This window comes from Camarhynchus parvulus, chromosome 15 (genome assembly GCF_901933205.1).
Source record: "Camarhynchus parvulus chromosome 15, STF_HiC, whole genome shotgun sequence".
In the NCBI taxonomy this organism is placed as follows: Eukaryota; Metazoa; Chordata; class Aves; order Passeriformes; family Thraupidae; genus Camarhynchus; species Camarhynchus parvulus.
The window spans coordinates 9,228,786-9,252,887 of record NC_044585.1 but is presented as its reverse complement, the minus strand read 5'-3'; positions in this window follow the sequence as shown (position 1 = coordinate 9,252,887).

The window sequence follows — 24,102 nt, the reverse complement described above, 5'->3', positions numbered from 1 at the left end:
AAATGAGAACTGCTGGATGGCTCTGTTCTGTATCCAGTGCCATTCACTATCTGGTCTGTGTGATGGGAAAAATGTAATTATTAAATTTGCAATCTTTGAATGCATTAGAGAGCAGAGTCTGAATGGCAAAGGTCTTGGAAAGTGCTGGAGTTAGTTGAGAGAAATGAGAATTTATCTGCTGGATCCAGGTGCAGAGTATGGCCCCTGGAGTTCAGCATAATTGGGGAATTACTGGTGTGACAGGAGGAAAGGATCTCAGACTTATTCCAGATCAGAAGTTGAAATTAGGCCAGCAATATCATGATGCTAAGGGAAAAGCAAATGGTTTGCAGGGAAAAGGGAAAAGCATCATGTGTGATGGGCGGGATGCAATTTCTATCAGCAACTCAGCAATGCCAAGGGACAGCTGAGGCTGTTCCAGGACTGGGAACAGGGGCCACCAGGAGTCCAGAAGGGAGTGAGGAGAGGGATCAGAGACTCACAGTGCTCTGCCTGGGCAAGGAGGGAGGAATGAAGGTCTGGGGAATTCCCATCTTCCCATCTGAATCCCTGTGATGCAAGGTGCAAAGCGCTGACCCAGGGCAGGGAAATGCTGGGAATGGCTCCATGTATGAGCAGCCCAGGGTGCACAGAGCTCTTCCAGGACATCCCTTACCATGACCTGACGTGTGATCCCATCCACAGCAGATCCCTGGCAGCGGGGTTCTTTTCCCAGTGCTGCCAACCCCAGCTCTGTGCACTCCCCCACCTCTGCCAGCACCCCAGGAGCCATCCCAGGAGAACAAAAACAAGGAAAGGACACTTGGAAGTGACATGGAGCACTCAGGGTCTCGGGCTGGCACCCCCTGCAGACACCAGCAGCACCAACCTGACATCCCTTTGGCTTTGGCCAGCTTGGAAATACTGCCCAGGGCAAGGGGAAGGAGGAACACGCCAGGGGAGAGACCAGCAGGGCCTTTGGTGCTGTCCTGAGCCGCCGATCCAGCGGGAAGATGGGGATGGACAGAGATGGGTGGCTGGAACAGCACTGGGAGAGCAAAGGGTGGGCTGGGAGCTTCCTCTGCACCCCCTGGCCGGGGCACAGCTGAGGGGAGGTGCAGAGGACAGAACTGCTGAGTGGAGAGCCCCCTCCCCACGCCAGCCCCACAGCACCGGGTGCAGATGTGCCGGCAGAGCCCGGCCACAAAGAGTTAAAGCCGCTTCGCCAGACTGCGAATTCTCAGCGAGTCTCCCACATGCAGCCAAACAACAGCTTGACATTTTCCATCCTTCACGAGAAAGACAAAGGCGTGAAGATATTCCCATGATTCCTTTCTGCATGCCTAACTACGAGCTCAGGTGCAGCAGCATTTGCCCTGGACCGGCCTCATCAACATGAAGGGCGAACTCATCGTTTCTGCATCTTTCCTCGCCACTGCTTGATTAATTGGCTCACGACGACGCTGGCTGAATACCTAATGCCTCCCCTGTCCCTGTTCTTTCTTCACAGCCTTTTGCTGCATTTACATATACTTTATATTCCATAATTTTCACACACACACACACCCCAAAAAAAAAAAAAAAAAAAAAAAAAAAAAAATGGGAGCACATCTCGGTAATTTGATGTAATGACGGCATGTCACCAAAAAGAGGAATTAGAAAAATCTGTAGGTATTTAATTTATTCTTGTTTTTTTTTCAAGTAGATCGCTCAGAGAAAGGCATTAATATTCATGTGCATGAAAAAAAAAAGTGCCCTCGAAAGGAAATTTCCAGCATTTTAGTTTAAATTAAATACATTTTTAAAGAAACAATATTTAACTGATAATGCTTGGAGGCAAAATTAACAAAAAGTAGCAGGTTTCACCTACCAAAGCAAGGTTTTGTCTCAGGGGTTTCCAGGAAAACTGCCCTGACATGAAACAAGACTGTGCTTTTCTGAGGAGGGGTTCAGCCTCTCCAAGAGGGAGGGAGAGGCCGTTTGCACGGGCCTGTCTGGGATTTCTGCTGGACAATATTCCAGAGCACATCCCCTGGAGAGGTTCAGCTCAGGTCTGGGCTGTGCAGGCCCCAGGAGCTCCCTCAGACCCACAGCCAGGACTTCAGGCAAACTCTGGGGCTTGGGGGGCTCTTTTATTCCAAATTAAACCCAAAAAAAGGCAAAACAGAAACCGAAGAGCTGATTTTGAGGGAAGCAAACACAAAGTGTTCAGCAAATGCAACAGAGTGACCGATACAGGTGGCAACTCCTCCAATTAACTCCAACTCGGCTCATCAGAGAGAAAAATGGCAAAAACATTTGCAACTTTTCCAGGAATTCTTCCAGGAATTGACAGCAAGAAGCAGCCCTGACCAGCAGAGTTTGTGGAGGGGTTTGGAGGTTTTGAGGTGGAACTGGAGGGGGTGAGCAGCAGGGTGGGGGACACTGGGCTGGGTTTTGTGACAGGACCAAGGCAGGATGGCACCAGCAGGATGGGCTGGAGGGATGTGGTGGGAATGAGGGTGTGGAGCTGAGGGGGATGGAGTTCTCTGCCACCCTCACTGTGATTGGGAACAAGCACCAAACACAGGAACCCCTCGTGGGCACATTAATCCCAAAGCTGCACCCTTGGGCTGCTGCCACCCAATCCCACAGGGCACCCAGTCCTGCATCCAGCACCTTTTTGGCACTGGGAGCACCTTTGGGATGCAAATATCCAACCCCACAGAGCAGCATCCAGCACCATTTTGGGCTGGGAACACATTTGGGATGCAAATATACAACCCCATGGAGCAGCACCTAGCATCATTCTGGGATGGGAACTTTGGGGTACAAATATCCAACCCCATGGAGCAGCTCCAGCATCATTCTGGGGCTGGGAACACCTTTGGGGTGCAGACATCCAGCCCCACAGAGCATCACCCAGCACCACTCTGGGGCTGGGAACTTTGGGATGCAGACTTCCAGCCCCACGGAGCAGCATCCAGCACCACTCTGGCTGTGGCTGATATGATCCACAGCGAGAGGAGGCTTCAAGGATGCACGTCCTTGACAAGGAAAAAATAAATCATGGGCTCTGGGATTGCCTGTAAATTCCTCCTCGTTAGCAGGGTTGGGAGGCAGGGAGGGCCTGGCTCAGCCCTGCTCCCCCAGGTGCTCCAGCCCGGGCTGAAGGATCTGTTGGGTTTTGCTCTTTGCCTCTCCTGCCAGCACAAAACTGCCTTGATCTGGTCTGCTGGAAATAAAACTTCCCATCTTTGTCCTGGCACATTGCAAAAAAGGTTATCCCCCGGATTAAATAAAATTTTGGGGTGTGTTTCTCAAGTGGGAAAGGCTGGATACGCTCTGGGAAGGGTCCCTGCTCATGGGAGAAGCTGGTGGAGGACTCAGGAAGGGCTGCAAGGGAGTCCAGCAGCTCTGGTGAGGTTCTAAATTGGTCTCCTGATATTTTATGAAATAACTTTTTTTTTTTCCTAAAGTACTCCTTGATATTTTTATGTTTATATATTTTAACTTCGGATCGGACTCATAAAAAATACATGAGGAGTAAGTGGTTTCTGCAAATGTTTTATACATGATTTGGGAACAGATAGTATTCCAAGAGAAGAGAATATTCCTTTTTACACCAGCCAGGGAGGAGCAGGGCTGGGTTGGAGGGAGTGAAGGGGTTCCCATGGGTATAGAGCTGCTGTGGGCACTCGGTAGGAGCAGGTGGGTGGTGCCACCTTCCCTAAAACACCTGGCCCAAGGTGCCCATCAGACACCTACCAGCAGCAGGAATAACCCCCCCACTAAACACACAGCTCTGTGGTGCCACACTTCATCCCCCCAGGGTTTCCCAGCCAAAAGAGGAGGCAGGGAATGGATGGATGGGCAAGGGGATGGTTGGTTCTGCAAGAGAAAACTGGAAGCAAAGGGCTGCACAACAGAGGCAGGAGCACATCCCCACTGAGAATGGCCACAGGCCATCAGCAGGGACAAAACAGGAGGAGGAGGAGGAGGGTGCTAAGCCAGGAAGGATTGCTGAGCAGGAAAGATGCTGAGCCAGGAAAAAGATGCTGAGCTGATACCACTTGCTGCAGCGAGAGCAACTAAAGAGTTAACCCAATATTTCATCGGCTTCCTCCCTCGTAGCATACATTATCTTTTTGACTGTGTAATATGATGCAAAGTTTTTTAAATGATACAATTGTATTCTATTATATTCCCCTCTTCAGGGAGATTTTAGGCTCATTTTTTGCATGAATGATACCGGCTTGTTGCATTTCAATGCTGACACAGAGAGCTCTGTAGGCACACACCGCAGAGAGGGTTATAGCAAGTGCACGGATAAATGCAAAAACATATGGCAACATGAGGAAACTCTACATTTTTTATTATATAAAAGCAGAACGCGTGTTCCCAGATACAGTGTGCAGGATCTGAAAGATGGAGTCACCGTCTCCTTCAGATGGATTTTTATAGGATTTGCTTAAAATAAAATCTGAGCGGGGATTCTGTGCAAATTTTCCCCTTTGGAGAATTGAACTGTGAATCAAATTTTGCCTGATCCACTGATGAAAATCAGTTCTGGGGGTTTCTTCTCTGGGTCTCCAGTGAGCATTTGTCCAGTTTAACTGAATTTAGCATAATCTCAGCTGCAATGAGGCCCCAGGTGCAGAGCTGGGCAGGGAGCAGGGACGGAGCCTTCCACTGCCCAGGATGGGGCAGCCACAAAAAGATGCCCAAACCTCCTCCTCCTCCTCACCACGGGGATGGATCCAGCTCTGACAGCCCCATGGGATGGATACAGCAGTGTTTCCCAGCCCACAGCCCCATCAGCAGCAAGGCTGAGGGGGCTCCATGGGAATGGCGCTTCCATGGTGGCACATTCCCAAGCCAGAACAGGGAAGTTTTCCCAGGAGAAAAGGGGCTGCTGCTGGCACCCTGGAGAGAGGCAGAGAGCAAAATCCATGTGTCCCCTCTCAGGCATTGCTGCTTCTCCCTCCTCTCCTGCCTGTTCCCACCCCTGGCCCCACTCCAGACCACACACAGCCCAATGTCCACCCTGACCTGGCTGGAGAAGACCATGGGAAGGTCCTGGAGGGTTGCTCACTCAGCAGGGGGGTCTGATCACAGCTCCTCACTTGCTCTGAGCCTCTCCCTGCGCTCAGCATCCCCCCCACACCCAGAGTGCTGTCCCAGCCCTCCTGCCCAGGCTGGGGTCCCCTCCACGGGGGAAGGACGCTCTGAAGGCTGCCTGGCTGCTGGCGAAGGTCTTAAAAGAAATTATAGCCTGCATAAAAATATTCACTCCAGCCAAGGGCCTTAAACCATTCCCCTGAGCATTGAACAGTGACTGAAAGTGTATTACTGTGCACTTAAGGTTACTGCAGTAACCCAAGGTCAGACAGCAGCACGGTATATCCAGGAGACTCACGATGGATTTGCTTCAGTGCTGGACTGGGAAGGCAAAGCCTCCACCAGGCTCTGGAATTTAACTCAATATTCAATTTAGCCTGGAATCAATTTTGATGGAGTACAATTCCCATTTATAATCCCGGGTTATTGCCAGCACTGGCGTTTGATTAGACACCAGCAGACCCAGGCCAAACGCGGCCCTTGTCCCCCCATTGCCCAGGAGCTGCTGGAGCCCACCCACCCTGGGCTGTACCTGGGCACCTGCAGCCCTTGGAGGGACCAGGGCCCCAGCACAGGGGGCTCCACGAGACCCTCCAGCCCTCCCAGGCCTTCCCTCCCTCCTGGGATCTCCTCTCCCACTGCACCGCTCGATGTTTAGAGATGAGAGGCAAGGGCAGAAGAGCTGTAATATTTCCCTCTTAACTTTAAGCTCCCATGAATTTAGAATTCTTTTCTCTGAGGGGCTAATTATATAATTTCAATGTTTACTCAGTGCAGACGGATTTTGTGAGATTGTGCTCAAGGGACACAGGAGGTGGATTTAAACCCCGGGAAGGGAGCACTGGATGGCTTTATGGCACAGCTCACGTCACAACCTGCTGCTCTCCGTTTGCTGGGCAGGGGAACCTGCCCCTGCTTTTCCCTTGGCTGCCTTGGTCATTGGTGCCTCATTTCTCCACTGCTGCTTCAAAGACAAACACAGGGCTGGGTGCTGATGGTGCCGCACAGCTCTGGAGCTTCCACTCTGCCTAAACTGCTCCATTTCTGCACTTCCAAACCCACAAGTGGCCCCAACCCACGGCTGGAGACCTCCCAGCTGGGGCTGCAGCTGCCCCAGTGAGTATTTGGTGGTGCTGATGGGCACTGGTGGCCCAAGAACCCCCAGTCCTGCTGGGACCCCTCATTACTGATGGGCAGCTCTGCACCCCCTTCCCTTGCTCAGCCCACAGCCAACCCCTCTGTGCCCCTGAGAGAGGCTCTGCTGTGCCCCAAGGGGGAGGAGGGGCCAGCCTGGGCACCCCTGGCACACAGGAGGGTGTTTGTGGTGAGCCCAGGAGCATCCCCTGGCAGCCCCTGAGGAGTGCCCATGGGGAGGGGGCTCAGCCAGATGTGGGACACGTCCCCCCTGCCCCGATGGCAGCGCACAGGAGCCACCCTGCTGCCCCCAGACCTGCCCAGGGACCACCCCAGAGCAGCAGAAAAGGAGCAGCTCACCTCCTGCCTCCCAAAGAGGAGAGGAGATGTCCCCAAGCTCCAGCCTTCTCCCCCTGGGAGCGTGTTCCTCATAATCACAGGAGCACAGAAGCCATTTTTGCCTCTCACCACTAACAGCAATTTATATTTAGCATATTTCAGCTTCCTGGGTCAGAAATGGAAATTATTCTGTGCCCAGCTCAGCCTTAAAGTTACAATTGTGCTTAGGAGCCAGATGCTGAATACGAAAGGAAAAGATTCTGAACTGTGGCTAATTTAACACAACAAAAAATTACAGTGTGGGGAAAACTTCCCCTCTCCTGTGGAAGCAGGAAGCAGATTATCCATTTACAGAGTTCACCATTCCCCAGCCATGAGCTGTCCCTTTAACCACTGCTAAATTGTTTTCTGACAGCCCTCGCTGCAATTTTATCCCCTGACATTTGATTTACATATGATCTTTAAGCACCAGCACTGCTGTAATAGCTATTTGGTTAATATTCAAATCAGTCCGTGATGTCACATACCTTGATAGGTCATTTCACTGCGCCTCTGCAAAATGCATGTAAAAATAAATGTAGAACTAATGAAATAAACTGATTAAGGGGAGAAATCAATCGCTTTACTGCTGTAGTGAAGATCCAGCAGTTAATTTAGCATGGATCTGCAAGGGTGCACGTTAATAGAACAGGCTCTCATCTAATTGGTGCCACAGTAAATGAAATACAGTAATATTCCATGATGCATTGGAAGAGTTCACTTCATTTTCTCTGCTCTTTCCCAAGAACTGTTTACAGCACAATGGATTTCATGGATTTCATTATTTATTTCCCCGGCTCAGGAGGCAGAACCTGCCTGATCCCCGTTAACCCCCCCCCAATTAGCAAGTCCAACCAGCTCCTTACAGGAACTTCTTTAATCAAGACCCGCAGGGCAGGGGAGCAGCTGGGTTTGTTTGTTTAGAGCTTTGTGGAGTGTTTCCCCTCACTGCTGGAGCTGCTGCCCTGCAGGCAGAGGCACTGGGCTGTGCTGGGAGCCCCCAGGGGCTCACTGCCCCTTTGCTGCCCTTGTTTCATCCACAGTTCCCAGCCCAGCCCAGGACACTGCGGGGGACCCAAAGCTACCAAGGCAAACAGAGCTGGGGAAGGGTTTGGAGAGTGATTCTTGTGAGCTGGGGGGCTCACCTGGGGAAAAGGAGGCTCAGGCGGGACATTGTGGCTCTGCAAAGCCCTCTGATAGGAGATGATACCCTGGGAGGGGTCAGGCTCTGCTCCCAGGGAACAGGGACAGGAGGAGAGGAAACTGCACCAAACTGTGCCAGGGGAGGGTCAGGTTGGACACCAGGAGGAATTTCCTCATGGAAAGGGTGGTCAGGGCTTGCTCAGGGAAGTTTGGAGTCCCCATCCCTGGAGGTGTCCAAGGAATTCCTGGATGTGGCACTCAGTGCTCTAGGCTGGTGACAAGGGGATGATCGGTCACAGGTCGGGCTCAGTCTTGGAGGTCTTTTCCAACCTAAATGATCCTGGGGCTCTGTGATCCAGCAATCCTAAAGCAGAGGCTGGGCCAGCTGGTGACATTCCCTGGGGAAGGATGTCCTGCATCCCACAGCTCTCCCACCACCCCAACCACAAGGGTGCTGCACCCCAGGGCTGTCCTGTCCCCAGCTCACCTCCTGCCCACAGGGATGAGACAGAATAAACTTGAGGAGTCTTGGAGCAGTTTTTGTACCTCGGGAAACTCTGGAGGCTGTGGGAATTTCCCAGCCAGTTGATCCATACTCTCTGCCCTGTTCATTACAGCTGTCAAAAATATGCAAAAAGTCCCATCTGGTCCCACCAGGTCTGAGCCTGAGCCCTGATCTGGAGAAACCACTTTGACTAATTACCACACCTCTTTCCTCCTAATTGAAGGTCAGCACATTAAGGATGAGTTACCACCCCAAGTATAACGGAAAACGATAAGTATTTGAGAAATGCCACCTTGGAGCAGCCTGAACTCCCTAGTCCATGCTGAGCAGGGGGGGAAACAGCAGCAACTTGTTCCAAGACTTGGGGTCTCTGCCAGTGCCCACTCTGCCACCAGAGACCCCTGCCCTCCCTAAAATTATTTAGCTGTATTAAAAAAAATTAGGCAAAAAATGATCTATACAAAAACTTTGCATAAAAAAGTGATCAATGCAAATTCCTCCGAGAAAATTGCACCAACAGATGGAACCAACCCATTCCCAGCAAATGCCTCTGGCTGTGCAGATGGTAATTATAGGATGTATGTAAATATGGGAGCGCCAGGAAGCACAGCAACACGCACTGCTGAGCCTGGGCTGCTGGGGACGCCTGGCCCGGCCCTTCCCGGGCCTTGGGCAAGGGGAAAACAGGATTGGGAAAGGTTTTGGGGCTGTGCTCCCTCTGCCCTGCAATGCAGCTGCTGGAACCAGCCCTGAAGCTGGCACCGTGCCTCAGCCCTGGGCTGTGCCCCAGGCCCACAAGGGGGTGGATCCATGGATCCCAGCCACTCCTGAGGAGTGATTGGCCTCAGCCCCACACAGTTTGGGAATGCTGGTGGGATCTGCCCATCCCAGAGCACCACTGCCGCTGCTCCTCAGCCCCGGGCAAGCACTCAGGGCATCTGGGCTCCTCCAGCTCCATCAGCTCCTCTCCCTCATCCCCCTGTGCCAGCATTCCCCTCACCAGGCTCCTGGCTGGGAAAAATGCTTTTCCCTCCTATTTTCCCAGTGTGATGTCAAGGACTATTTCCAAGGCTACTGTATTTTTATTTTATGTTGCTGTTGACTCTGTTGGTTGGTTTTGTTTTTTTGGTGTTTTTTTTTTTTTCTTCTCTTCTGAGAAAAGTGCTTGCAGAGAGTCTGTGGTAAAATGTTAATTGGAGCCAAGTAATTAGACAAAGATAGTTAGTGATCTCTCCCAAGCAATCAGCTTTTGATGCTTTGTTTTAGTGCTGTAATAATTACCGTCATTCCACAGAGTGCTTTGACAGGAGGGATCCACGTGTCCTCCCCTGGGATGGATGGAGTGGGGGACACAGCTCCAGGGGACCCTGATGGGGTGACAGACACCTTCCCCTTGTGTCCCCCAGCCCCTGCTGCTCAGGGCTCAGCTCCAGGCACCTTTTCCTCTGCCCTGCAGCCTCCGGGGCTGTGCCAGGCTCAGCAGCAATGCCCCAGATCAGCTCCCTGGGACCAGATCCTGCTCACACTGGCAGAACTAGACCCAGATTTATTGCTGCCTCTAAAACAAGCTAACAAACAAAGAAACAGCACCGTGAAGTTCCAAACGGCCCAGGCCTCTTTCTGTTGCCTTCACCCCTGAAAATGAAGGGTTTCAGGGGTGAGACAGATCCACCAGGGCACCTCATGGTGCCTGTGGCCCCCCCAGAGCCCCCAGCCCAGCCCCGCTCCAAGGGGTGACTGAAGGCTCAGCACCAACCTTCTGTCTGGCTTCAGATTCTCCAGTGTTTAAAAACCTTTTAGAATTTAAACTCCACCACAGCCCAAGCGATGTGTTGGTTGAGAATATGTCAGCCTCAGGGAGAAGTGAAAAGGTTCTGTCCCTGCTCCTCTCCAGACTCAACAGGCACTGACTGGAGCAGTGACGCACAGACGCAACAGAAAACCATCAGGAGGTGTCTTCCTGCACACATAAATGGAATTCTCCCAACAGAAAACCATCAGGAGGTGTCTTCCTGCACACATAAATGGAATTCTCCCAACAGAAAACCATCAGGAGGTGTCTTCCTGCTCACAGAAACGTGCCTGGAATTGTCTTCACTCTTGCTGCCCGGGGGCTCTGGGTGAGGGGGGTCCCTGCAGCTTCCTCAGGCAAACAGCCCAGCCCATAGAGTCACAGGTACCAGATTCCAGCTGGACACGAGTCTGGAGAAGTCTCTGGGATGGGACCCTCCCCTGGGATGGGACCCTCCCCTGGAAGAGGTGTCCATCCCTCCACAGCACTCTGGGACCATTCCTGCTGCCAGACCCCCTCCAATCCCAGAGGTGTGTTCTGATTGCAGCCATCCCAGCCTCCCCCAGCCCCGCCAGCCTGTCTGAGCTGCTCCAAACAGGGTCCAGGTTAATGGAGGTAACCCAGCAACACTGGGAAAATGAATGCTTTCCTCATGATGCGGTGCTGGGAGAAGCAGGAAACAGGAGAGAGCTCCTGACAGAGTGCCCTGGAGAGCAGAGTGAGCCCTCTGCCAGCCCTGGCACCCACCCAGCCCCTCCAGGACCCTTCCCCGAGGAGCTGAGCTCCTGCCCACCCTCAGGATGGCAGCAGGTGACCCTCACCAGGCACTCACCCCCTCCAAACCCCTTTCCCCCACTTTTACTTCATCAAACACCGTCCTGCAGCCATCCCCAGAGGGACACAGGGGGATGTGTGCTGGGGATTCACCCCACAGGAGTGTCATACACGAGGAGCACAAAGGCAGCCGTGCTTGTACATCCCTCCCCTGTGTTTCACACATCAGCTTTCTATCTTTTCATCAGAAACTGCAGACAGATTTTCTCAGCGTGAGAACTGCCATGGAAATTGAAAGACTGTACAGCAAACATTTTTTTTTCCTTGATGCCCTGTCTAATTGAGCTGCCTTTGATTTTATTAATCTGTTTTTATTAATATCCTGAAGGCAACAGGGAGAAAAAGAAAAAAAGAAAGCCTTCACTTTCTGAGCTGGCTGGTGCTGCTGGTGCTCTGTCTTATGAAACAGGGTGGTTCTGTGGTATCTAGGACAGAGCATCCACCTTTCTGAAGCCTTTCTGAGCCTGAGTGCCCTCTGAGGCTGGGACAATTGGGATTGCTCAGCCTGGAGAAGTCTTTGGAGTGACCTAATTGCAGCCTCCCAGTGCCTGAAGGAAGCCTACAAGGAAGGGGGAGAGAGGCTATTCACCAGGGCCTGGAGTGACAGAAAAAGGGGGAATGGCTTCGCACTGACAGCAAGTAGGTCTAGACTGGATATTCAGATGAAATTCTTCCCTGTGAGGCACAGGGTGCCCAGAGAAGCTGTGGCTGCCCTTGGAAGTGTCCCAGGCCAGGTTGGATGGAGCTTGGAGCAACCTGGGATAGCGGAAGGTGTCCCTGCCCATGGCAGGGGTGGAATGGGATGAGCTTTAAGATCCTTTCCAACCAAATAATTCCACAATTCCGTCCTTAAGTGATGTGGGGCCAAAAGCCATCTGCTGCCAGGCAGCAGCAGGAGGTGCTGGGAAAGGTGCTGTGGATTCCCCCAGGCTCTGGGCTCACCATGGCAGGAGGAACACGAGCAGGACTCTGCTGCTGAGCTGGGTTTCACTGGTGAGCTGTGCAGTAACAGCCTGTGTGGGGTTATTGATGTTCACTCCCTGTAAAAGGCACTGACACGGGATATTGCATGGTCAATAGGTCTTTGGGGTTTTTCCAGTGGTATTAAATATCATTTTAAATGATGTGCCCGTGTACCTTATTAGTTGCTCCCATGGCAGAGAACGAGGAGATGCATGGGAAGCCCTGAGATGGGCACAGAGTGGCCATGGGGTTGGGGAAGGGCAGGAACAGGGGCAAAGACAGGCATGGCAGGCTGTGAAGTGCCCAGCATGGGACACACAGGGGCAGTGCCAGCTGCTGGAGCCAGCACCACACTGTGCTTGCAGGGAATGTCACCCAGCTTCCCCGCCCTGCAGCCCTCCACTGATATCTCACCACCCCAGGATGAGAAATAAAAAGTTCCCACCCTTCTCCTACAGCTTTCTCCTCCTTCTCTCCAGTTCCTCCAGCAAAACAAATCTGCTCTGGAACCATTTTCCACCCAGCAGGACCCCTCAAAAGCCATCACAGAGCCCTCCCCAGCAGGACAGGCAGTGCCAGGGCAGTGCCAGGGAAGGAGGGCACTGCTCCCTGGCACAGGAAGGCAGGAACCTTCCACATCCCCTTCATCCCCCTAGCAGGACACTCCTCCAGCACTTCCTTGTGAAGTTTGGGAGTCCAGGAAGAGCGTTTGATGGTGTGGTTTGAAATACAGCCCTCCAAAGAGCCCTGCCTGTTGAAGAAGCCATAAAAAGCAGATCTTTGCTAATGTCACTCTCTCCCCGCTGCCGCTGAGCGCTGCCATTCATCACGCGCGCGACACTTCCATAATGCAGCCCCAGATAATGGCACACCTCCCAGCTCCCCTGCATTGCCTGTCAGGGAAATCCAGGGAGACAAGTGGGAGACGCAGGAGCAGCACTCCTTGGTGGATATGAGGAACAGGAATGCAGCCGCCCCCACCTCACCCAGCCCAGCTGTGGGGCACAGACAGGGCTCAGCTCAGCCCCTTGGTGATGTCCTGCTGTGGTCTCACATTTCTCTTCACAGAGAAAAGCGAGGCACGATTCTTCCCAAGAATATTTCCGGGTTTCACATTCTCTGAAATGAGAATTTTCTCATCAGAGAAAATCATAATCAGAGAAAGAAAACACAGTTCTTATCATTTGCTGTGCCTTGTGTTTGTGCAAAGTTAGAATGCAACATGGAGATTGTTTAGCCAAAGTCATGGTGTTTTGTTTCCTTGGTGTGACCGTGTTCACAGGGGTTTTTGGATGAGGGAAGAGATGAGGGTCTGACTCCGTGTTTCAGAAGGCTTGATTTATTATTTTATGATATATATTATATTAAAACTATACTAAAAGAATAGAAGAAAGGATTTCCTCAGAAGACTGGCTAAGAATAGAATAGGAAAGAATGAATAACAAAGGTTTGTGGCTCGGACTCTCTGTCCGAGCCAGCTGGGCTGTGATTGGCCATTAATTAGAAACAATCACATGAGACCAATCACAGATGCACCTGTTGCATTCCACAGCAGCAGATAACCATTGTTTACATTTTGTTCCTGAGGCCTCTCAGGATGAAAAATCCTAAGGAAAGGATTTTTCATAAAAGATGTCTGTGACACCTTGGCCAAGTCTGTGTGTGTGTCAGGACTGTTGTGTGACAGCCATGAGATTCAGAGCAGTTATGTGCAGGGTTGAGTGCTTGGCAGGTTCAGTTTTAGATGTAGAGCATAATATAGTATAATAAAGTCATTAATTAGCCTTCTGATACCCATGGAGTCAGATGCATCATTCTCTCTCCCCTCGTTGGGGCTCTCAGAGCAGCTGTATCCTACCAATTCCAGAAACCACAGAGCTCTGGAGTCACCAGCACTGCTGAGGCACCGGAAGAGTTTGCTGGAGAAGCTGGGGCTGCCCCGTCCCTGGAAGTGTCCAAGGCCAGGTTGGATGGGGCTTGGAGCAACCTGGGATAGTGGAAGATGTCCCTGCCCATGACAGATGTGGATTGGGATGAGTTTTTAATTCCTTTCCAACCCAAACCACTCTGGAATTTTACAATTCTAACACCCCTGCAAGGCAACACCCCCACGTTCACACCTGCCACTTCCCTCCCTTACTCCCAGCTCCCTTCCCAGCATTCCCAAGCCAATTCAACTCTCCCTCATCAATGCTCCAGGTTTTCCTGCTTTTTTTTTTTTTTTAGCCACTGCCTCTCCAGGTGTGCATATGCATTTCCTGACTTGTCAGCTCATCTTGCCTTGAGGGGTTTCTAACAGTTTATTCTACTTTTTTTTTTGGCCTTTTCAAGTAGAACTGAGTGCATGAGAGCTGAGGGACTGCAGGCAAATTGGCCACAAAAAAATCTGCATCTCCACATCTGTATTTTAACAAGCTCCTCAAAAGATGCTGCAATGAGCCCTGTTCAGTGCCCAGGCACAGGAGGGGAGGGCAGGGGAACCTGGCCAGCACAAGGCCACTGGTCCCAGAGAGCTGGGCAAGTCCATGAGAGGCTAAAACCCCAGCAGAGTTCCCCATTCACAGAAGGTACCACAGCCCACAAAGCTGGAGCTCCCAGGTTTTGCTTAAAAATTATAAATTACAAACACCCTGCTCCTCACAGCCACGTGCTGACACCTCAGGTACACTCTGCTCCTGAGGCTCACACACCTCAGGTGGAAACCCTACAGGGAACATTTTTCTCTTTAAAGACTGAAACTGCCACTTCAAGCTTCTTTTTTCTTCCCTGCCCTTTGCTCCAAAAACTCACAGGTACATTTATGGCAGAGCCAACACCATTAAAAATGTGCCTTCAGTACTGCTCAGAGACACAGACTCCAAAAGCCAAGAGTTTCACACAAACACCTTTTGTCTTATCAAATTCTCAAAAGAAGCCTTAAAGCCAGTTAAATACTTGGGAGTATGAGTTAGAAAAGGCCCTGAGGCTCAGCACTCACCTGCAAACACACGTTATCTTCTCTCCTATTAAAAATCATGGTTTTGCTGTGAAAACCATGGAGCAGCAGTCCTTGGGCATCACCTCCAAATGAGCCAGGACCCCCTTCCTGAGCTGCTTCCCCTTCTGCTCCTGATGCCTGATTCCTTCAGCTGGTGCTTGAAGCCATTGAGGGGATGATGATGATGATGATGGTGATGTTGATGATGATGATGATGGGGAGAAGGAGTGGCACAAGCAAGATGGTGCCACACTCAGGGGCTGTCACTGTGTCACTGGCTCCTGGGCATGTGCCCTGTGTGGTGGTGGTGATGCAAGGCTTGCACATTTTGGGCTGGTTTGCACCTCCCAGGGCTCAGCACGCTCAGAAGGGAGGAGAAAGTGAGCTCTGCCAGCTGGGTGCCTTATCTTTGTCTTTAAATTAATATGATTTTGTCAGGTTTATGAAAAATAATATAGCATGTTATTTTTCATAAGCCTGACTGATATCTCCATTTCCCATGGTTCAGCTCAGGCCATAAACATGACCCTGCTTGAGTGATTTCACCTTCTCCATTGAGCAGGGAGCCTCGGCAGCACTCAGACCAAGGTCCTGACTGATTATCGACAAATTAAAAATATAAGCTATTGACCAGACACCGAGATAGAGTCCCTGAGCCGGTGCCCGGAATCTCAATGAGGGTATTGAAGTGGCGCCGATCGATGCCGCAGCCACAGCCCCGCCGGCCGCATGCATAATGCGGCCTGGGGAGGGGGTGGGAGCTTAAGTAAATAGTTGTTCAAATTAACGAGGGTGCTGGGAGAGCAGCCCGGCGGCTTCCTGAGGGCAGGGAGGCGAGAAAGGCGCCCAGCAGCACCTTCAGCTCCTGAGGGAGAGGATGCAGGAGGGATGGGGATGGGGGATGGGGGATGTGGGACGTGATGGTGTTCACAGGGGTCTCAGGATGAGGGAAGAGACGAGGATCTGACTCCGCGTTTGAGGAGGCTTGATTTATTATTTTATGATATATATTATATGAAAACTATACTAAAAGAATAGAAGGAAGGATTTCATCAGAAGGCTGGCTAAGAATAGAATAGCAAAGAATGATAACAAAGGCCTCGTTTCGGACAGTGTGTCCGAGCCAGCTGGGCTATGATTGTCCACTAATTAGAAACAATCAACACGGGCCAATCACAGATCCACCTGTTGCATTCCACAGCAGCAGATAATCATTGTTCACATTTTGTTCCTGAGGCCTCTCAGCTTCTCAGGAGGAAAAATCCTAAGGAAATGATTTTTCATAAAAATGTCTGTGACAGTGGGATGAGGGCCATTCCAAGCTAGAGGGCTGCTTGTCCCTTCCGTGTGGCCCTGCCCGGCCCCTGGGGGCATTTCTCGCCATCCAGCAGCGGGCAGGGCAGTGTGGCACCATCAGACGGACAAATCGGTCTCAAATTCCACTTGTTCACTCAGCCACGGCTGAGCTGGGCACAGCTTCCCCGCGTCCCCCCTGCACCCTCTGCTCGCGGCTCCCATCCAGTGCAGACATCCTTTGTTTGCCGCTTAAGTGATATCTTGGCTGTCCCGCTAATGCTTGGTGACATTTGTATTCCTTTAATCGATATTAATTGTCTTTTGTCACAAGTCAACAAACCCCTTTTTTTTTTTTTTACTCCCTTCCCGTTGGTTTGGCGACAGATGGTGGCACCAACAGAAACCTTATTCTGACGGTGGCACCCACACTGCCCGGTGGTGGCACCACCAGAAACCTCTCCAGCTCTGCCTCCTTCATCCCCAAAGTTCCTTTTTCTCTCAGTCCCTCTTCTCACTGCCGGGATAGCGGGATCGCGGAGGCAGCAGAGCATCACGGAGCGCCTGCCCGATCCCGGTGCTCTGCTCTGCAAGAGTTAAACTGCGCTCGGCAGCAGCCGCAGCAGCAGCAGCAGCCTCAGCAGCGTTTCCTGGCAGCACCGGCGGCAGCTCCGCGCAGCGAGGCCCCGAGCGCGGCCTCTGGGGACGGCGCCGATCACATCGCTGCCTGCATGTTTGAAAACACCGATGTCAGCGAGGCGGCTGCCGGCAGCTCGCTGGCTTTCCTGGCACTGCTGATGGACAGGGTCAGATCCCAGCAGCTGTTGGGGAGGAAGAGGCGCGCTCAGCAGCTGTGCGGAGTGATGGAAACCGCCCGGGATGGTGCCAGCCGCGGTACCGGGCGGCTCCATCCCGGTCCTGCTTTTGGGAGAGATGCTCTGCAGGCTCAGCATCCCCCAGCCCCGTTTTTGGGACAGATACTCTGCCTGCCTCAGCATCCCCCGGCCCCATTTTTGGGAGAGATGCTCTGCAGGCTCAGTTTCCCCCAGGGCCATTTTTGGGAGAGATGCTCGCTCTGCCAACTCAGCATCCCCTGGCCCAAGTTTTGGGAGAGATGCTCTGCCAGTTCAGCATCCCCCAGCCCCGTTTTAGTGAGAGATGCTCTGCAGGCTCAACATCCCCCAGCCCCATTTTTGCTGAATTTCTCCAAAACTAAAGCTGCCAGCAACTAGGACCCTGTAAGTCCTTAGAGCCCCAAACGCCACCATTAATCTGCTACCCAGACCCTGGAGAAATGACTTCTTTTTCCCATGGAAAATAGCCTCCATTTGCGGCCACTCGCCCTGGCTTTTTGGGAGAGATGTTCTGCCGGCTCAGCATCCCCCAGCGCCGTTTTTGGGAGGGATGCTCTGACAGCTCCATCCCTCGACCCCGTTTTTGGGAGAGATGCTCTGCCAGCTCAGCATCCCCCAGCCCCGTTTTTGGGAGGGATGTTCTGCCAGCTCCATCCCTCGACCCCATTTTTGGGAGAGATGCTCTCTTGGCTCAGCATCCCCCGGCCCCAGCGCTGGCACGGGGGAAGCAGCGCCAGCTGCCGAGGCTGGGCAGGGGACACGGGGTGGCACCGCTGTGGTGTACTCAGAGCAGACCCACCAAGGGGTTTTGTGGCTGATTTGGGCTGGATTTGGCCTGTTCTTGATGCCTCCTGCTGAGTCCGAAGCCCCAGAGACGCAGGAACCATGGAGTGCCCATGACTCTGAGCTCAGGCTCCAGTCTCTCTCTGAGGAGTGACCTTTATCTTCCCAAAACACCAGGTTCTGGAATCCTGTGAATCTCAGCCTGCACTGGTTTTATGGGAATGGGTTTCCAGCCCTTTTGCTGCACAGAAATGTGGGGAAATGTCCAAGAAAAAAAAAAGAATCCAAACAAACCTCTCTAAAAATAAAAGCAAAACCGCTGTTAATTTTTTAAATCATTGTCATTGAGGCAGGATTGTGACAGCTGAGATATTCAACACTTGGAGCTGGCGCTGGGCTGGCACGGGAGGTGCAGATGCAAACCAGGAGTGTGCAGACACCTGCACGTCGTGTTTTGCACAGGGTTCCCATTTGAGGCACGGGTTCCTCTCCAGCCCAGCGCTGCTCTCTCCGCTGATGGCTCCCTCGGAGTGCACGCAGTAATGATGTGGAATTATGCAGCAGGCAGCTAATCACAGCAGCACTGCTCGGGGGCGGGGGCACGGCTGGAGCAGCCCCCCCGTTTTATGGAGCGCCGGGCTGCAGTTCCAGCACTGAGGGGAAGCTTTTAAGCAGGGAGCAGCTACTAACAGATTCATTTAACTTGCTCCAGAGCAACTATAAAAAATCAATTTAGTTCACCAGGCGGCTTGAACTGATGCCAGTGGCAGGGAGCACCTCCCAGCTGAGAGCTCTCCAGCTCTGAAGCACCGCCGGGATGTTGCCGGGGCTGATTCAGCAGCAGGTGATGATACAGAGCCTGGCTCCACGGCTCTGGCAAGGCAGAGGCTGTGGGCTGCCACGGGGTCCAGACACAGAATCCCAGGGTCATTTAGGCTGGAAAAGACCTCCAAGACCATCGAGTCCAACCCACGACCTGTCCCCTCCTTGTCACCCAGCCCAGAGCTCTGAGTGCCACATTTTGGGCACCTGCAGGGATGAGGGCTCCTGGGGACATGGGGAACCCGGACTTTAGAGCCAGAAACATGCCCAGAGAGAGGTTTGTGCTGGGTGGGCTGGTGGTCCCTGTCCCTGTCAGCCCCTCAGGCAGGAGCCAGCAGCAGCAAGAGTTCTCACAGTGACCTTTAGTGCTGCTGGCCGCTGCTCTGCGGGAAGGTCAGCCCAACCTCTCCTGCTCTCCCTTCTTCTCTTTAGCCATGTATTTTCAGAGCCCTGAGGATATCTCGGGAGTTATTATCAGCCTGGAAACTGAAAGGCTGGCAGGGCAATCCCTGTCCTCCCATCCACACGGCCCCCGTGCCGCTGTCCGGGTGTGGCAGCACCGCGGCGGCTCCTCGCCTTCGGCTCGGCTGCCCTGGCATTTCCATGTGCGGGATCAAGCATCAGGAGTGCTGAGCCCTCCGCTCTGGTGCTGATGCGAAGCTCTGGCGCTGCACCATGAAATATTCATCGTGCCCCGTCCTGCTCTCCTGCCGCTCCCGGGGCCGCGGCAGCAGCCGGAGCTGAGCGCTCGGAGCCCTCCCGGCAAAGGCAGGGAATCTGCCGCCTGTATTCCCTCCTCAGGCCGCAGGGTTCATTAGGAGAGCTTCCAGGGTGGATCTCGGTCCTGGCGGGCTGGCCTGGCCAGCACCTGCCTGAAGGAACCACTTAAAATCCTCATTAAATCCACTTCAGAGAGCAGCCAGAGGAAAGGGCAGCGATGCCAAGAGAGGGCACTGGGAGCGTTGGCCTGGCACTTGTCAGCAGAGGAGAGGAAAGGGAGGTGCTCAAATCGAGGATTGGCAGATGCTCACCTGGTCTGGGGGGGGTCATTCCAGCCCTGCATCCTCAAGGAAATTCTCCACAGCAGCAGCAGCTGGTCCCTGCTCTGCCTTCCTGAGGTTCAGGGGGAGCTGCCAGCATTTCTCTGGGTCTTTCACTGCTGAGCAGAGCCCTGTGGGTGCTGTTCCTCCTCACAACGTGTCCCCACGCAGGGAATCAAGGTTGGGATGTTCAGCACAGGGGATCACACCTCTGCATCACTGATATCTGCCCGGGAAGGGAAACGTGGAGCCAAAACCTCCCGGGCTCCCATTAGCACTGCTTCATCACATGGAGGGGAAAACTGGATCTGGGGCAGCCAGGGGCTGCAGGAGAGAAGGTGAATCCCTCCTGGAATTTCACCGTGGCCCAGCAATGGGGTAAAGGAGCTTCCCCACACTGCAAAGCCTGAGCCACCCCTGGGCCAGCACACCTGGGCACGGCAGGATGATCCCACCTACTCATGCTACAGCTCAGAGGCAAAAATAGCTCTGGCTGGGGAAAGGAGGTTTTTCAGGAATGCTTTAAGCTGAGCTGGTGAGAAAAGGAGTGGGCGAGGGGCTCCTGTGAAACTCGAGCTCTGCCTTTCCTGCACTTTCTAAATGCGGCTGCTCCTTCCCCACCCAAGTGACGCTTCTGTCGCTTACGGGGGTGGCAGCAACGGGGACGCTCTGCAGGAGGGGAGGCAGAGCCAACCCCTGGCCCCATCCTCATCCCTATCCCCATCCCCATCCCCATCCCCATCCCCATCCCCATCCCCATCCCCATCCCTGTCCCTTCCCAAGGGGAAGTGTTCCAAGAGGACACTGTTGTCCCATCCCACACCCAGTGGGGTGTCACAGCAGAAAGTGGCACCAGGCAAAGCCCCTGGTGTTTGTCCCAGGTGGGAACCACCATGTCCCACTGTGGAGATGCTGGTGGGACTGTACAGCACAGCTGTAGCCTTGTGTCCAAACAGGCTCAGAGTGACCATGACACCCAAAGCATCACCTCTAGCCAGGGCAGGGGTGTCTCTGCTGCGTCCTCCTCACATGTCCTGTGCAGCTGAGGGCACAGAGAAACCTCAGCCTGCAGCTCCTGGGCCTGCAAGGGGAGATGTGAGACCATGGGAGGTGTGGGGCTCATCATCCCCACCTGGGAACACCCATGGGAGCTGTGGGACTCGTCCCTGGATGGGAGCACCAACAGGAGCTGTGGGACTCTTTGTCCCTGGATGGGAGCACCAACAGGAGCTGTGGGACTCTTTGTCCTTGGATGGGAGCACCAACAGGAGCTGTGGGTCCCTGGATGGGAGCACGCTGTCCCCTGGATGGGAGCACCAACAGGAGCTGTGGAACTCGTCCCTGGATGGGAGCACCCACCTGACAGCAGCTCCTCCAGGGCAGGGCCAGCAGAACCTCCTGGCAGAGGACAGCCAGTGGAAGGAATCGGAAGGAAACTCGAGCAGCATTTGTATTCCCAGCAGCCCCGTTCTATTCAACTTCACTTTTCAATGCATTCCTTAAGTTTCTTTTCTCCTCCTGAAAATTTTCCTACAGTGAAAACTAATGCAAAGAGCAGGCTGGAATGAGCAAGCGCCCTGCATCTCAATGACACCTTTAGTGTGCCTGTGAATGGAAAGGCTCTTGCTCATTCTGCTCCTGGCTGCATTTGGCTGTTCTGGATGGAGCAAGGAAATCATTAAACCCAACTGATCCAGGCACAGGAGCCGGGCATGGACTTTGGTGAGCAGGGGGGAGACGCAGCCCCCACAGTCCTGAGGGGTGGGTGGGGACAAACCCAGCACAGGACAGCCCCAAAGGCCCCCCTCAGCACCTCCTGTGTCTGTCTGGGTTGGGGGCAGCGTCAGGGGTGCTCTGGGGACACCGCTGTGCCCAAACAGAGGGACAGAGACTGAGCCAAGGTGACACCTGCGCTACCTGGCAAGGTTCTCCTTCTCCCACCCCACCTTTGTGTCCCCTCTCCTGCTCCTTCTCTGCTCTCTGCCAAGGATGGATGGAAGGTCCAGAAGGTTTGGCCACAGCCTTGTCCTGGCTTGGAGGGCTGGAAGCTCCAGGGAAGGGCTGGGGTTTCCCTCCAGGCGCCCCTTTTGTAAGGATCTGTTGTTTTCTCTCTTTCTTCTGGGACTCTTGGCCAGGCAACCCAGGCCCTTCCATGATTCCATGATTCCATGAGTCCTGGGCTCCCAGCACTGGTGGAGCTGAGCCAACATCAGCTTGCAGCACCCTGGGGACAAAGATCCCAGCACGAGACCCAGGTGAGCAGAGCTGGGGCTGCCCACACCCAGCATTGGGTTAATTAAGCCAGCGCTGCTCTGAGCCTCAGCAGAGCTGTGCTCTAAATAACTTGGGGACACAAGTGTCACTGCAGGTTACCCTCACACAGCCAATGTGCTGGCCCAGGCTGCCACTGGCAGGGCCACTCTGCTGCTAATTAGTTTAGTTCTCAGCTGTTGTGCCTTTTTTTCCTGTTTACATAATTAATTCTGTGAATTTTGTATTCTCACTTAAGCCTACTCTTTTTTTTATAGAGCAATCACTACTAAAAGATGAATTTTTTATAAGTTTGCCTTTGTTACTTTAAATTTTTTATAAACTTCTTACCCTTAAGGAATAATTCTTATAGCTGGCAATAAAGTATGTTAATTCCATTTGAAAAGGGAAATGTAAGTTTGTGTTTTATTAAACACACACACACACACACACACACACACACACACTGCCCAACTCTCTGCTCCTGTGGGGGTCTCCCAGGATCATTGAGGGGAGGGCAGGGGGCTCTGGGGACCCCTGAGTGTGGCTGTAGGAGCACTGTTAGTGCATCCCATGTCCATCCCAGCTCGGCTGGTCCTGGCTGCTCCTGCATCCCCTGGGATTTTGGGGGCACCTGAGGGGTGACCTGGAGCAGCCTGGGGAGCCAGGCAGGTCAGGGGATGATGCCCCAGGTAGGTCACATCCCTGGCAAGGATTTGGTCATATGGATAGGTTTGGAGAAGAACAAAGAGCTGTTTTCTTGTCCAGTCTAAGGGTCCTGGTGTGTAGCCAGAGGGATGCAGGTGAATCAGCCCTCTCCAGTGACCTGGGGAAGGCAGGGGGGTCCTGCTGCAGCAGGGCAGGGGCCTGGGGTGAGAACAGAGCGTGGGTGGAGCAGGGGGTGCTTCTTCCCACAGCTCTGCAAACTTGAATTGCCGCAATCCCTCTTTGAAAGCAAACGGTGGGAATGCAAGCAGGGAAAGCAGGATGCCAAAAAAAAATCTGAAAACCATTCAATGTGGAGAGAATGCAGCACAAAGGAGTGAGGACAGGCTGTGAGCTGATCCCTTTGTACCCATGGCCATCCCATCCTGCTCCCACTGCCCTGCCCACCCCGAGCCGTGGCTCTCTGAGCTGCCAGCCCAGCTCTGCCCAGTCCCAGCGGCTCCTGTGGCGCTGGGGAGGCTGTGCTGAGCTCGCAGCCAGGGCAGGCAGCAGCTCCTGAGCCCTGCTGGAGCCTCAGCCGGCTGCGAGCTGTGCCGAGGGCCCCGAGGAGATCCTGTGTTTCCATGGCATGAACAGCAACTCGGATTTGTCCCAGCTCAGTGCCTCGGCCGCCTGCGGCCAGCCGTGGGTGTCCCACACTCCCTGACAGGGCGATGCAGGGTGGCAGCGCAGGGGTGTCCCCAGCAGCTGTGACAGTGATGGCCGGGGTCACCCGTGACCAGAGGTGGGCAAAGGTGGTGCTGGCAGTGCCACCTCCCCCAGGGGGCCCTTCCTCTTTGCCATACAAACCCGCTGCTAGGAGATGAAACCCTTTTTTCAGTATGAAAACACTGCGGATTTTGATTCCTTGGGATGGTCACGTCGGCGCAGCACATCTGCAGAATTACTGAGCTACACCAAACACGGATCTCGTGCCACCCCGGGGGCCGCGGGGTGTTGATGCCTCGGAAAGCACGAGCTACTGAAGGAGATAAAGAATGTTTTCCCCTTTGGACAAGTAACCAGCAGCGCCCTGACATGTCCTCAGGTGAAGGCTGCTTGTCTGAAACGATCAAATAAACCAGCGAGGGGAGGGCGCAGCAGCAGGGACAAAGGGGCGGGCGGGCGCTCCCCCTCGCAGAGCAGCAGGGCACAGGGATGTGACCGGGCACTGACACCTCGGCTGGTCACTGCTCTGGCCATGGTGGCCCCAGCCCCAGCAGGGGATGTGTGCTCTGCTCTGCACACCCCGTGATTTGGGGACAGGGCGAGGGTGAGCCCAGCACGGGCTGGGTGAGGGTCCTGCCCCAAGGGCTGTGCTGCTGCTTGCCCGTGATGCAGGGAGATGATGATGGTGTGTGAGTGCCACAGACATCTTTTATGGAAAATCCTTTCCTTAGGATTTTTCCTCCTGAGAAGCTGAGAGGCCTCAGGAACAAAATGTAAACAATGGTTATCTGCTGCTGTGGAATGCAACAGGTGCATCTGTGATTGGTCTCATGTGGTTGTTTCTAATTAATGGCCAATCACAGTCCAGCTGGCTCGGACTC